The sequence below is a fragment of the Falco peregrinus genome, chromosome 12 (genome assembly GCF_023634155.1).
Source record: "Falco peregrinus isolate bFalPer1 chromosome 12, bFalPer1.pri, whole genome shotgun sequence".
NCBI classification, from domain to species: Eukaryota; Metazoa; Chordata; class Aves; order Falconiformes; family Falconidae; genus Falco; species Falco peregrinus.
In genome coordinates, this window is record NC_073732.1 from 23,658,436 (window position 1) to 23,669,444 (window position 11,009).

Consider the following 11,009-nt stretch of genomic DNA (forward strand, 5'->3'; position numbering starts at 1 on the left):
TAGTTAAACCTTGTTGGCTTTACAGAGCCAGGACACCAATACATCATTAAGACACCTTAAATATATATATATATATACACACACACACACATACCTAATTGAGAAATACCTCTCCTGAGGACAGAAGGAAAGTTGACAGATCCAACCTGCCATCCCCACACGCTTTCTAACCCAAGTACAAACCCGAGGCTAGCCCAGGCACCCGGCCAACGCTCTGTATTCCCCTCCCGAAGGGAAGGGGCAGATCTCCCACTGCCACGTCGCTAACCCACAGCCAGAAAGCAGCACCTCAACCCTACCCAGCGCTGCCCACAGCTCTGCGGCAGAACCGCGTCACTGCCTGTGATGAGGATACATCAAATTTGCTCAAAGGCGGTACTATCACTGTTCAACTGAACTCAGTCACGTAAGAGAGCATACTACTGTACTTGCTGATATTTCATTTAGAGAACACCACAGAATCTTAGATGACAGCAGAGCCACAAATAATACACTATCTACCCGCAAACTTTTTCATTCATTTTATTATATTCCTTGTCTTCACATATTTGTATTTTCTACCTCGCAACTCTCGCATTTCTGAAAATACTACAACCACTTATTCACTCATCTTTGTTCCCTTACACTAACCCAATAATTCAGGATGCACTGAGATGAATACCTTGTAGTTTAAGAAAATTTAAGGAAGGAAGAAGGAAATAGAGAAATAAGGGTTTATTGAGATAGATGAGAAATGACCCAGATCTGCTAGCATGGACAACACTAACAGTCTAGAAGGTCTGAGGAACTGAAAAACATTTTAAAGCAACTTTTTAGAGCATAATATCATCCTGTTTGACTGCCTGATCAAGAAATGCCAAAAGGAAGTAAAACGGCTGATGTCTAACTTCAGTGTTTTATATCCACAAATATTGCCTTTACTGCAACATAACAGCTCTCACACATCACTGAAGCAACCTATTCAGATACTTCTGTAACCGCAACCTATTTAATGTACAAGACGGCTACACTTTAATTTTTGGGTATCTGAATGACTTGGCTCTTATGCTTCATCCAGAAGTGGCTGCCATGGAAGAGATCCGAGACCCTTCGGGTTGCACTTGGCAGGATTGCCTAACTTCCATCCCATCACCATTTCCTGCCCACTGAACAAGGCAGCTGGAACATCTGGACAAGCACGTCCAGCTCTGTTAACCGAGAGGGCAAAAGGTAAAGATAAAATACCACACACACAAGAGCTTGTAGAGAGCTGACACTTTAATTAGGTAACAAGACCATTCCTCTCCGTTTCAGATAATCTGAGCAGTCATGGGCATCCAGCGCCCTGACCGCTGCTTGCGGTGCACGCTGACCTGAGGAACAGGCTTCAAATCCACAACAAGAAGTCTGCACTGTACATCTAACAAAGTCACAGAGGATGTTTATCTTCTGTGTGGTCGTTAAAAGCACCAGAGAACTTAATAAGCAATAATAAACATCTGTTAGAGCAGCATATGGAGTTGCAAAAATAAATATGTGCAGAGCAGAATCAAGTTAATTTTGCCACCAGCTGACATACAAGAAACAAGGATTAAGGCTGACTGTATGTAAGCGTGAGCAACCTTAACAACTCTGATCGCTTTTGCCCAATCTTGTGTTAAAATCTGCGGAACTTGTGCTGTGTTGAAAATCCCAGAATTTGTCTTTTTTCCTCTTTAGTCATAAGGTTTCTTGTGTATCGGTTCCACCAATAATGCAACCCCCACGTTCCGCACCAAGTCCTGTAAACGTGTGGTTCTAGACCTTCACGAAGCAAAACTGGAACATATGACACAGCAGCAAAAAACTCCGTGAGCCGTAAGCTGCTGCCTTGGTACGGCACTCTGCCCTCCCAGCACCGCAGAACAGCTCAGCACAGCACAGTACCTGCAAGGATCATGCAACAAGACACGCACTGAACACGATATTGAACATACATATGAATGTTCTCAGTTCATATACTCGGCATACGAACATGCAACAAGACACCCGTGTCTGGTGAAATCCGCTGGCTAATTCTGACCTCTGAACATAAGACACTATTACCTCAACTACACCTGAAGTTAACCAGAATGTGGCATATGAAGTCATTTTGGTTTGGTCCTTTAAGGTTTTTGGTTGGTTGGTTTCTGTTGCTGTTGTTTTGAGGTCCTGCCCTACTAAAATGTAATTTAGTTTTAAAACAAATAAACCCAGACAAAAACATACAAATAGAAATTGATGAGGCACCACAGGTGTGAACCACCTACTTGCTTAGGGGAAACAGAAGTATCAGAAAAATCACGCTTCACTTGCTTATTCTGAGAGCTACTTTCATCAGTATTACCTGAGACCAGGAGAGCATCTACAATAACCTAAATCACTAGAGGTGTGATCGGGGAACAGCAACAAAAACCACGTCGAGGGAGCTAAACTTATGAATGTATCAATACACCCACTGAATTCCTAGAAAATTAACCCTTCATCCTCAAAACATCTAACATAACTTTCCAGACGGTAAAAAATCTGCTTTAACTTCTCTGAGCGGAATGCCTGCAGGGTCACGGTGTGCAATACGAGCAGCATATCGTGCTTGCAGCTATCAAGTCATTTTGCACCGATGTGGAATTTTAAACTTTGTCAGACTCCAGAGTTTATAATAGGCGAGTTATCTGCCACACAGTTGCCATTTTCCCCACCTCCCCCCAACTGCATAAGGTCACTCATGTAAGAGGAAACAACGTATACGCATGCTCAGATATCAGCACAAACACAGGAAAGCACCTTTCTCTAAGGCACTGACAACTTAGACTGAAAGTAATAATTTATTTTTAATGTCAAGATTGTTTTTTCTGCCATCTCTTTCTCATCCCCATAAACACCATCAACCTTCCTGTAGCTCAACCTGCTTCTGGGTTTGTCACCGAGTCTAAGCTCTCCATAGACCACCCAGTGCTGCAAGCCACGCGCAACTTAACTCCTTCAGCACCGCCACCCCCATGCCTCAGTGGTCCCTCCTCTACATGACAGCCACAACACAAGGCCACCTCCCTACATTTCCAATTCTTAGCTTCCATCCCCATCACCCTTCATCCATGTACGCTCTTACCAAACAAGCCAGAAAACTTCTGACCCATTCCTCAAAACCAGCTTTTGAAGACGCCCATGGATTTTCTCTCCCTGCATGGCTGGCTGACAGGTACCACCAACAATGACTCAACCTACGATCCAAAAGGAGTGCCCTGTGGTCCTGCCCGATCAGGCCACTTGGACTCTTCTGAAGTACTGGGGGATTACATACCACAGCCTTCTTGTGTCATTTGTACCCACCGCTGAGCCAAGACACAGCCACCTCGGCAGTAATGCCGGGCACACCCCCACTACGCATGTGGATGGACACGTTCCTCCCATACAACTGCCTCGTGTCCACATGCCTGCATTTTTAGTCATGCAAAGGCCACGCATCACACCCATTGCGTGAACAAGAGCACAAAGCAAAAAGGAAGAGGACAGCAGGGAATGCAGCGTGCCACAAACAGATCTGCAGCCCCTCCCTCACCCACATCTGAAGCATTCAAGAAAAGCCAGCAAAGAGCAAACGCTGTGCCAAATTAAGCGCTGTGTGTCTAGTCGCTCAGTTCCCCAGACACATGGATTGTCAGATGGCATTGGCTGCTCAGGACGGACACTTCTGCAACACCAAATGCTGCACCCCAAGCCTCCGGTCTGCAGTGCGACAGCAGAAATAAAGGTGATTCTCAGCCATGCAGCGAGGTTAACAACTGTGCAACCACCAGAAGAACATAAACCATACAGAGATATAATAAAAAGAAAAACCCTATCTTAGTATCAGAAACCATGGGCAGCCAATGAATAAGTGTGCCAAAGAAATGATGGGCAAGCACAACACTAAGAAAGGCAGAAGTCCTTAGAATAAGAACACTCATTAAAGCAGAAGCCAATTCTGTAAAAATCCAGAATAAGAAATAGTTGTTTTTCCATTTGCTTTTCTTTGAGATGCCACATCTAACACTTTCCAGCATCAGAAAATAAAAAGAGTTGTTGCTCTCCCCTCCCCAAGGCAGGCTTTGAAAACAAATTTCCTAGTTAACCTGGCAAAGTAGAAGATTTGACAGCAGTCGAGTGCCCCTCTGCCCAGCTCAGGGGATGACTTGATGGAAACCAGCCCTCAAAAAACGTGTTCTCATCCTTCAGTCAGTGCAACTGATTAGGAACAAATTTCTCACCTTAGAAGTCATCGCTCCCAAAGTAGCCTCAGCTGAAGGCAGCATTGTATTCCAGAGGAACAGCACCAACAGGTTTTGGTGAAAACCAACACCTCACTTTCTACCCCTTTTTTCAATTTTTAATACAATTACTAAAAAGGTATCTACTGGAATTACACCACAAAAATAATTTCCTCACAGCTTTAGAGTATCTCACAAAAGAACAGGATATTAATATCTGTGAAGTGGATTAAGAACTGGGAAAGACAAGGTGAACTTTTCAACTGTTCAAGCCAACCAAAAACGCAACTCAAAGGAAACACCAGCCATGTAACCACCCTTCTGCTTTAAGAACAGAGGAATGTGCGGGCAGGTATTCAGCTGGGTCTCAAACCTGCACCCAGTTGAAATACATCTAGAAGAATCAGGTACGTGGTATATGCCAATATGCCTTATCTGGTCACAAAAGAAGGATTTTTTTCCACTTTTCACTTCGATCTAAGCCATTATCCTTGACGCTAAAACATCAAATGGAAGGCAAAAGACTAAGTCACATGGTACAGCAACATGCTTCGTCAAGTAAGTCAAGCCCAAGCTGTGCCTTTGCTTTTCAACGCCACCACCTCTGTCAGTACTTACAGACAAAAGCCACTATTCAGGCTTTTGAGTTCAGGCATTACACACCCCAAATAACCCACCACCTCTGCTGTTCTGTGTTGCTTATGCTCTGTTAATTTATCCTAATAAAGTGATGCTTCAGTTTGCCACACGTTTGCTAGTAACAAGACACCGAAAGCGATTCTTTTTCTTCTGTGAGTTGACATTACATGAGTCTGCAAGAAATACACTGACCAGAAGAAAACCTACTCTCATTATCACAAACGCTATCATCTTTTTTTCTCTGCTGCATTATTCCACATCAATAAATAAATAACGAGCAAAGAACAATGCATAATACTTAATAACATACCTACATCAGCTCAAGTGTCAGCAAGCAGAAGGTCACGTTATATGAACTGCCACTGACTAGGCATATACTTCCACAATAAAGGCAACTTATAAAGTAGAATAAATTCTAGCGGCTAACTAATCTTACACTAAAGAAAAATAGTAAAGTGATCCTAAAACAAATCAGGACAATTCGCTACTCCTATGCTGTTTCTGCTACCAAGGTCCGAAACAATCACACCATTTTACTTCACTACGGCGTTGGCCTTGACTAAAGAATCGCGCAGAAATACTTGGGGCGAAAGATAACATGGGGATTTAGCTTATAAATGTTAGCATTTTATTAGTGGGTGTGTGGGGAACAGGGAGCAACCATGAAAAATTGACACAGCTGTACAGAGGCCCAGAGAATGACCTACAAACTAAGCAGAACACATTTGACATTTTTCTAGCTTAGATTAAAAGCGTGGGGAAATCTGCCCACAACATCCCAAGGATCTCCGAGGGTGGCAAGGGTCATCTAAAACTGTTGCGTACTGAAGTTTTTATTAAGAGCCTCCTGAGAGCAATTTCTTTTTTCTCTTTTCAAAACATTCCGTATGAAACATTCCTGAAAGCATGAAGTATATGTTTAAATACATATATGCACACATACACACATTCTATTATTAGAGTCCTTTGCAAGGACCTAATAATAGAAACATCCATAATTACGTATAAGGCAATTATTAGAGACTCACATATAAAACATGCTTTAAGGTATTTGCATTGCTGCCACAGAATAGCTATACACCAGGTCAACAAAGAGAAAGCAGACAAGCCTATTAGCATCTCCAGAGAATTCCAGTGTTTGGCTTCAGTTATCCTAAATCTAACAAAACCAAAACAAGAGCAGAAACCCTGCTCTTGAATCCATCTTGTCGCTCCACTGAGCGGCTTCTAGAGGAACTAGAAGCAGACGCCAGAAGAAGTAAATGCCACATGTCACTGCATGAGCTGCAACCTTTGTCCTCTTCAAAAAATAATAGAACGTATATGCTTATATTACTTAGGAATTGTATGTTGCTTCATATCACATAAATAACATTATACATAGCTGCAGCTTAATAACCAGAGTATCTAAACAGTAACTTTCAGTATATACCACTGTTATAAACTGTCACCACCAGAAATGCCAATAAAGAATGTTTCTTACACAGCTGGTGGTGTTGTAGTTGGCTTTTTGTCTGTTATCTGCTAACAAACACCACAATTTACTTGTAAACAAAGGATTCCTTAGATCAAACACAGAAAGCATGTCACTGGAGAAGCCCTATGTTTTAACCTCTAAGCTCAAGAAAAGGCATCCTTTCCCAATTAAAGGCACTGTGAAGATTTGCTCAAAGCCACACTACCTGGCACCTCTAGGGAATACCGCTGCTCAGGATCATACTAACAGGCTACGCTCTTCTTGTGTACTTGCTCAACAGCACCATCATTTTTCATCCAGAGCAGAGCACAAATTTTAACACCCGCAGCAGTGTTTCTGAAAGGCAACTAATCTCTCCAACACTGTTACAAATTCCACAATAAATCATATTTAATTAGTCTGTGCTTTTTTTCTTGGCTGTCCGTAATCCAACAGAGAGGGGGCTTACAACTTCAATTTTGCAAAGCAGCGCTTACAATAAATTGGTAAAAAAACCGCGAAGCCCCGCATCCCCACTGGAAACTGTTGGAGTTATCTGCTTGCTGACAGCCCAACATTCCTGCCTGTAGATGGCCTGTTACCGTTGTGTACCCAGCCTCTCTTTCTTTCCACTGCCTTGTTTGAAGAACTTCCCTCTTCCCACATACCTTCCATCTCCAGGGACAGATCACACAGGGACACTAAACCTCGGCCGTAAACAACACGACTTTTGATATTCCTGTTTCTAAAGGATCCTCCACCGCTCAGCTGCTGCTGCTCAGCAGCGCAAAGATCACCTAGGCACAAGTCCTCTGTGCAACAACAAGTCTGAGAAAGCCTTTGCCTCACTGCTATTTTGCACAGCTGATACTTACACAGGGGTCTGCTGGCTTTCTCTGCTCTTTATTTGCTGCACATTAAAGGCTACTGCAAACAAACAGGACTCTGACAACCTACAGCATATTGCACAGAACCATTCCGATGTACTGGCACACCCGATTTCCAGACTTAACACCCACCACCACAGCATCCTTGGTGGAGAGGCAGGGACGCCCTGCGAGGGCATCCCAAACTGCCCGTCCTGCAGCTCCCCACAGCTCCCTCCATCTTCCCTCACATCTTCCCTTCTGAGAGGAGTGGTGAACTACACTGAGAAGAACAGCACTGTGGAGAATCATTTGTTTTATTCAGCTGTATACAGGCTCTTGGACTTTTAAGTAATTATACGTATTTTGTAGGAATTAAGATCCCCACACTACAAACATGTACTCATACTGTAAACTTTGGTTCCGCACTAGCGCTCACCAGACTGACAACCTATGTTTTTGAGGGAAGAGCCAATTATACTAATTAAAAAGTTCATGAATTCAACCCCACACATGCAGAACTTTACTGCCTGATCTGTATATAGTTTCTTGCACATATTTATGAACTGTAGAAGTTTAACTGCTTCTCTCTCTCTCTCATCAGAGCACTCATAGTAATCTATAAGGTGGAAAAAAACCCCATAAATTCTCTGCTAAGGAAGAGGCATGATGCAGAAATCTTCTTTCAGTTCACTAAATACCACACGTAGAAAAAAAAAAAAAAAACCACAGCCAGAACAAACGCACTTCAGATTGGAAGTTGCAAACTTTTCCGAGAGTAAAGACAAAATGATTGCGGTATGGAGTTACAGCTCTGAGCTTCTTGGCTATAGAAGAATATCTGCTTATTTTGGATGTAACTTTCTTCATTTCTTATCCTTTGGCCAACTATAGGCTAACAGTATGAAAAACCCCTCTCATCGCTGTCCCAGCAGTGACCTCAAACCCAAACCAGATGAGTCCCGGTGGTTCAAAACAAAAAGAGAGAAATATTTGTAAAATATATCAACTTCCACACAGACTCATCTCTGAGCTACGTTATAAGCATAAATAGCTAAAAGATACTGAACTGGGAAGAGCAATATGCGATACTTCTGGGGCAGCAGACATTTCTGTCCCAGCAGGGTCCCAATACAACCACAAAGCACAACTGCTTCAAAAACTGAGAGGGAACCACAAAGTGCTGAAGATTAGGAGAAAAGCACTAACAGACCGCTTCTGTGTGAGACCCGAAATGACCCCGGGAACATCGCCAAGAATCATTTTCTTACTGGTAGCACCGGCAGCATGTTCTCTTACTGCCGAGATGCCGGTGGTAGGTGGGCAAGACCACCGGTGGAATGGGTGAGAGGAGCAAGATGCCTTCACTTGGGAGGCAGCCCACTGCCTATCCCTGAGGTTATGGAAGCGATGCCTTTATCTGGCTTTTCAGCCAAGCATTCATCATGTCATCTGTGTCTGGACCAGTCAATCCCCATCAGAAAGGAGCAGAGCCCAGACCAGTGGCACTGCCTGTCTCAACCTTTTTAAAGCGAGCTCAGCTGCAAAAAAGGTTGAGAAATAGTGTTCTAGACTTAAAAATGCATGCAAGTTTGAAATCCCATTACCTAGCACATTGTTAAGCTCGAGTTAGACTGGTTTGGCACCTTTCAGGAAGGTACTGGCTGAGCCCTGGGTTCTGCAGGGTAAGTGGTTAGAGGATACAGCAAATGCGGTTAGGGCACAGGGAACTGGGATTCGTGAATTCTGTTCTCACAAATCTAGCACGGCGTTCAAGTTTAAAAAAAAATAAATCGAAAAGCACAATAACAACAACAAATCCAAAATAACCAAAAAAAACCACCAAACAAGAAACTTCATTTTCCCGTATCTCTGTTTCCCCGTCTGTCACAGGGAAACTACCACTTTAAGGAGTCAGGCCAGTAATTTTAGGTACTCAAAGTGCACAAAGAAATGCAAATGAAATACAAACTCACTAATATGGAGAGAGGCATGCTTGCCCCCCGCCTTTTATTCTACAAATATAGATGGGATAAATGGTTCGTTACATTTACCTCCAAGCCGCAGTACCTTCGCCAAAACCTTATTTAAATAGCACATTTCTGAGAAGCGGGAAGGGGGGAAGGTAGAGGGGAGGGATGCAGATGTGGTCTTAACCTAAGAGAGGTTAAGCTTTTAAAAGAGTTTTTCTTTTTTCATTCCGTCTCCTGGTAGCATGCCATTTTAAAAAAGGTGTCTGGCAAGCAAAATAAAAAAAGTTTCCAGGGTTTTCCCTCCCGAAGCCGCCAAAGCCAAGAGCCGGCGGCGAGGACGAGGCCGGGAGAAGCCGCTCGCGCCTTTCTCCAGCGTTTTCTCCGCCGTGCCCCCTGGATCCCGGCATTTGGCAGGGATGGACGGAGGGGGCGGCGGGCGAGGCGCAGCCCCGGTCCCCACCTGCCCGGCACCCCGCGGCCGCCCGCCCCCGCCGGCCCCGGGCACGGCACCCCGCCGCCCCACAGGCACGGCTCCCGCGGCGGGCGGCCGAGGGCAGGGCGCGGGCCGCCGCCACCCACGCACCCACGCGTGCTGCCGAGCGCCCCCAGCGCCCCCCGGGTTCCCCCTGCCGGAGCCCAGCGGCCGGCCGGAGGCGGTGACAGCGGCCGGGCTGGCAGCCCCGCGGGGTTCCCGGGCGGTGCTGGAGGGCCCGTCCCGCCGCCAGCCCCTCGCAGCGCCGCTGCCGCCTGCCCGCCCGGCGCCGCCCGCCGCGGGGGAAGAGCCGGCGGGGCCCCCGGGGCGCCGCGACAGGCACCGGGCGGGGGGCGGGGGGGCAAGGCGCCGGGAGAAACTTTCCGCCAAGTGCGGCCGCGTCCCGCCGCAGCCGCCTCCGGCCGCCCCGAGCTCCCGCCCCGCCGCCGAACAAAAGAGCCGGGACCGGCAGCGGCGCCTCGGGGCGGGGGACGCGGCTCCCCGGGGCTGCCCGCCGAGCCCAGCACAGCCCGGCCGAGCCGAGCCCAGCACAGCTCAGCCCGGCCCCGCCGCCGCGCTCCCCGCCCGCGACCCCCTTCCCCCGTCCCCCGCCACGTCCTTACCTGGCGGCGAGCTGGTGCGGGGCGGCGGGCCGGGCCGGGCCGGGCCGGGCGCGGCGGTGAGTCCCGGCTAGCTGGAGCAAGCGCTAGGAGGGCTCGGCGGGGATTCCGCCATGTCAGTGATGTCGGCACCACATGGGGCCCGCGGCCGGCCCACGCTACCGCGCACTCTGGAGTAGAAGCTCCCGCCGAAAAGCCGGCTGAGGCGGCGACGGCGGCGGCGGGGCGCGCCGGGCCTCCTGCCCCCGCCCCGCCGAGCAGCCGCTCCGCCCCGCCCCGCCGCCTCCGCCCCGCCGCCAGCGAGGGCAGCCGCTAGGGGCGGCCCGGGGGCGGGCAGCGGGGAGCGCGGCCGGGGCGGCTCGGGGCCGGGGCCGGGGCCGGGGCCGGGGCCCGGGCGGGTGGCATCGCCTCGCAGCATGCCGAGGGCCAGCCCCGCCGCCCCCCGTTCCTGCAGCGTTACCGACGGCCGCCTGTCACCCATGAGGCGTCAGCCGCCCCCCGACCCTTCCCGCGGCCCGTTTAGCGGCACCGCGACGCAGGCTGTCCCGCCCAGGGGCCGCCTCTGCCGCGGGAGCCCCCTGGCCCGGGCGGCTGAGGGCCGGGGGCTGAGGGCCGGGCTCTCCCTGCCAGCGGATCCCTCGGGCCCACCGTGAAGCTCACTCCTGCCTTTCCATCCCTTGGGAGCGAGGAGGAGAAGCATCAGGCAGTGTTTTTCCGAGCTTACGAAGTGCCCTGATTT

At 48.2% G+C, this 11,009-nt stretch overlaps 1 protein-coding gene across 1 annotated transcript in view; it reads right to left on the reverse strand.

Moving 5' to 3' along the window:
* The window catches only part of FNDC3B (fibronectin type III domain containing 3B), a 209,616-nt gene extending 199,131 nt beyond the window's left edge, over positions 1–10,485 (reverse strand). Inside the window, exon 1 of the mRNA XM_055817155.1 lies at positions 10,274–10,485. The gene's annotated coding sequence lies outside the window, so the exon portion shown is untranslated. The remainder of the gene's footprint in view (positions 1–10,273) is intronic.
* Positions 10,486–11,009: the final 524 nt, after the last annotated feature.